This window comes from Triticum dicoccoides, chromosome 7B (assembly GCF_002162155.2).
Source record: "Triticum dicoccoides isolate Atlit2015 ecotype Zavitan chromosome 7B, WEW_v2.0, whole genome shotgun sequence".
Taxonomy (NCBI): Eukaryota; Viridiplantae; Streptophyta; class Magnoliopsida; order Poales; family Poaceae; genus Triticum; species Triticum dicoccoides.
In genome coordinates this window covers 664,967,889-664,972,902 of record NC_041393.1, presented here as the reverse complement: position 1 = coordinate 664,972,902, position 5,014 = coordinate 664,967,889, and positions in this window count along the sequence as shown.

Below are 5,014 nucleotides of genomic sequence, written 5' to 3'. Positions count from 1 at the left end.
GTCCCCACTCCCCCCATTACTGAAGAAGCTGTTCCTGAAGTGAACGTGCCAGTGCCAGACCCTCCAGCTCATCAAGTGGAGGTTGAAAATCTTGAGGCTGCCCCCACCAACACAAATGAAGCCCATGACGTTGTCATCACTGAAGCTAGTGTGGAGCCTGCACCAACCAATATGCCAGAAGCCAATGCTCCAACTGCTCCTGTAGCTTCTGATGTGCAGCCTGAAGCCACTATTATTGCCACTGCTCCTGTTCCGCCACCAAGGCCCCATACAATTGAGCAAGCATACAGCCATGGCCAGCTAATCATTGTCAGATGGCCCGTTCTGGTCCCTCCACCTCATGTTTCTGGTCCTCAGTTTGATTATCACATTGAGCATAGGCCTCAGGTCCAGAAACCAAAGCCAAGACTGCCAAAGTTCCCAGGTACTGCCACTTCTACAGGGTCCTTCAATGCAAATGGCTTCAAAAGCCACAACACCTTCTTTGACAGCGCAAAGAACCCCTACACAAGGCCAAGAATATCATCTGAGCGTTTCTGGAGTCATCAGCAGCGAAGCTATTACTCCTGCATTCTATATGATCAAGGGCGCATTTTCCCTCATATGCGCCTCGACACTGAAGCCATTGCAGGACTGCCATGCTTAGAAGAAGCACTTGACTGCTTTCGTGATGCGGGTCTGCTCAGCTTTGTGACAGACAAAGAACATTGGAATGAGGAACTTCAGCTTCAATTCTATGCTACCCTCCACATTCGCGGCTACAACAGGGATACAAAAACATGGGTTCTCGAGTGGATGACAGGAAATGTTCATCATGAAGCCAAAGATCTTAACATCATTGAGCTTACAGGGTTATCCACTCCCGGAGAACTGTACAAACCTGGTTGTCAACACCACCGCAATGCACTAGAAAGTATCTTCCATAAGCCAGAACCCAACATGAGCCAGATGTTGAGCATGATGAAACCATTGCCACATGACGGTGAATACTCCTGCGTTCTTTGTTGATGACCTTGAGTATCTGCCGCGCACAATATATCACATCATAAGGCGGACTCTATGGCCTATCAAAGGGCATTCATCAACTGCAAAACTTGAAGGAGCCATGAAGACATTGGTCTTTTACATCCTCAATGGCATCAACTTCAATGCACAAGATTTCTTCCTCCGGCAATTGGCTTCATCTGGATCTGACCTTTTTGGTCTGAAATTCTATGCTCCATGGGTCATGCGCCTCATCAAGCTACACTCTGCTGTCAACTATCAGCCCTCTGCTCGCAATCATGTGATCTTTCTACCAGAGGTTGATATGTCAGTTGAAGCCATATACCCTGAGCCTGCCAAGAAGCCTCTTTGTCTTCAAAATGCTGACCACCAAAGCTTTACTCAGCCTATGGAAGGAGTCCAAGCTGTAACTCGTGTCTATCCGATGGCTGGAAACACTCATCTGCCTCATCATGCAGCAACTGAAGCTACTGAGAGCACAATTGCTCAAAGGCCAAAGAAGCGCTCTCGGGTCCTAAATGACCGAGAACTTCTTGTGGCACTGCATTAGAAATAAGACAAGCATCACTTTTGGCTCAAGCGATAGATGCAAAGCCTCTTGGTGGATGTAAATCGCATTCGAAATCTTGCCACCAAGAATGCATTTCTCACTCACGAAACCTATCGGCGATCATGGAAGAGTTTGACATTGCTCAGTGCTGAAGCAGATCTTCAAGACGATGGCTTCACTGAACAATTCAAGTGTGACTCCACTCCTCCATGGAATGCAGTCCTACGTCGAACTCTATCCCTTGAAGACTCTGACTATTCTTCCTCCACGGCTACTGTGAATGCCAACGTGATCGATGATGAAGACGATGCTACTTCACCACCTCCTACTTCTGCACGCATCGACACTGCACCAAGTTCGTCTGCACCGCCAACCAACAACGACAACCCTGTTGCTTCACCTACTCCTCATGAGGACGAGTAGATGCTCTATGTCTTCAAACCTTTTTGGTCATTACTGACAAAAGGGAGAGAAGCATATGAGTTTGATAGTCTTCAAGCGGGTTCATATGGGTGGGTGCTTTATATTTTACCTAGTGGTTACAACTCTTGCTTTTGATACATTTCGCTCGTTGAGTTGTAACACTTAAACTCGATGGTCGTCTGCTACTTATTTGCTCCTTCATGTGCGATGATAACTTCCACACTTAGATCATCTGCAGGCGTCCATTTTCCATTATGCATGTCATTCTTTTAGTTGTATCATTTCATGCATGATGAATTATCTTCATAAGTTGAAGAGGATCTCCACAAGTACAACCTGCCATGTGCATTTGCATTCCAAAAGCAAATTACTTATATGCACATCTTCAGGGGGAGCCCTTGCCACTTATGAAGACAATACCCTATCCTTTACAATTTCACATACTTCATTCCCGTTGAAAACTTCAACCAGTTTGTCATCAATCACCAAAAAGGGGGAGATTGTAACTGCATCTAGTGCCACCCCTAGTTGGTTTTGGAGTATTGACGACAAAGTTGGTTGAGGGACTAATGCGTTTGTGAGAATTGTAGGATAACGCAGGTAGTGTCCCTCATTGATTCAGTTTACCTACCGGGGATGACCCCTAAAAATGTATGAAGACATTGACGACAACGGTGGTATGTGAAGATATTCACATTGAAGACTATGACATGAGAAGACAATGAGTGAAGACTATGGAGCGCGAAGACTGTGTTGTTTCGTTGTTTCCTTTTCTTCTTTGTTGAGTCGTAGGAACCACCGTACTGTTAAGTGGGGTCCAAGTGAACAAATTCAGAATGACTGAAGTGATGCTCAACCCAAATCCTATGTCTTCGAGCGAAGGAAATGTGAGCAAATCTTATACAGAGATGGATGAGTCAGCTTTGCTTGTATCCCAAGTAAAGTTGTCGTGTGTGTTTGAAATCTGACCGTTGGAACACGTGTCAGTTCCTTAGTGACCCAGGGTCATTTCGGACATATCAGGTCGGGTTGCCTTATGGCTATAAATAGCCCACCCCCTACACCATAAATTGGTGGCTGCTCAGAGTTAGTTTACGGATTTTGTCGTTTGAGAGCAACCCACCTCGAAGCCTTTGAGAGAGAGAAAACCTTGCGCGGACAAAGCCCAAAACAGCCAGAGCCAAAGAGTGTTAGGCATCACTGAAGTCTTTCTGTCTGTGTGACCTGAAGACTTATTACACTTGAGGACTGTGTATCCTCCAGCCGGTTAGGCGTCGCATTCTGAGCATCCAAGAGTCATTGTGGATCGCCGGTGAACATAGTCTGTGAAGGTTCGGAAGTCTACCATGAAGACTTACCAGAGTGATTGGGCGAGGACTGTGTGTCCTTAGCTCAAGGGGAATAAGGTGAAGACGCGGTCTTCTCAGTTGAATCTCAGCCTCCCTAACCAGATGTACAGTTGTCACAGCAACTGGAACTGGTCCAACAAATCCTGTGTCTTCAACAAGTGACTGGTTCTATCCTCTAACTCCCCTTACCTTAACTTTGTCTTCGTGAAGTCATTGCATGTTTGTCATACCTGTTTGACTTCATTGCTTGACTGCTATCATTGATTGGCTTCATACTATTTTCCATCCTGATCCTTACTACCAAGCTGCTATTAGTCTTTGTACTTTCACTTTATTGCATACTTGACTATGGCTTTCTTGTTGTAGTTTAACTTCGGCTGTATATCAATTAGGTCATTTCTATTGTTTGTCTTCGAAACATCCACGTTTAGAAGACTTTGATAAAATCGCCTATTCACCCCCCCCCTCTAGTCGATAACTAGCACTTTCACTTGATCATACCTGCGGTCGACATAACTAAAACTCCATGTGGTTAAACCAAAATCACAGAGAACAAGGGAGTACCTTACTCTGATACCAATTGAAAGTGCATTATATCGACTAGAGGGGGTGAGTAGGCGATTTTTATGAATTCTTCACTGAGGAATTTGCTGGTGAGGAAATTCCTAAATGAAGAACTACTTGCAGCTGAATAAGTACTCAAAAGTAAACATAGAAGAACACACGCATAGTCATCTGATGAAATGAAGACAAGCACAGAGTACAGAAAGCGTAAGCACAGGATAACACAAGATGAAGACGGACAGACTGAAGAAATTGACCTGAGGAAATTGAGAAAGTCTTCAGTCAAAGTCTTCAAACAGATATGAACAAGCACACAGCAACAGAAATGAGGAAATGAAAGAGTTGAGGAAATAGAACCAGGAAGCTCGGTGAAGACAATCATTTGGTAGACCAGTTCCAACTGCTGTCTCAGTTGTACATCTGGTTGGAGCGGCTGAGTATTTAAAATCAACAACACCCAGTCCTCGACACACAGTCCTCACTATATTCTCCTTGAGCTAAAGTCACACAGACCTCGCCCAATCACTCGTGGTAAGTCTTCAAGTGACTTCCGGACCTTCACAAACTTGGTCACTTGGCGATCCACAATTCATCTTGGATGCTCTAGACCTTGACGCCTAACCGTCTGGAAGAAGCACAGTCTTCAAAGGAAACAAGCATGGGATCCACGCAGGATCAATCTCTTCAATGATGCTCAATCACTTTGGGGTTTTGTAGGTTTGGTTTTGGGTTTTCCTCACTTGATGATTTTCACTCAAAGTCCTCGGAGGATGGGATGCTCTCAAGTGACAAGTGTCAGTTTCTCTCAGAGCAGCCAACCAACTAGTGGTTGTGGGGGGCGGCTATTTATAGCCTAGCACTACAGGAAACTGCTAATTTGCCGTCAGGAGTCGTCTTTGCCGTCAGCTTTTCATCGGGGCAGACGGCAAAGAAAAGGTTTGCCGTCATTTGCAGACGGCAAAGAAAAGCTGACGGCAAAATAGCCTTTGCCATCTACCAAAAAAACACAGACGGTAAAGAGCTAACTTTGCCGTCTGTAAAACCAAATACACACGGCAAAGATCTTTGCCGTCTGCCTTTTATATTACAGACGGCAAAGAAGATACTTTGCCGTCTGTAATAT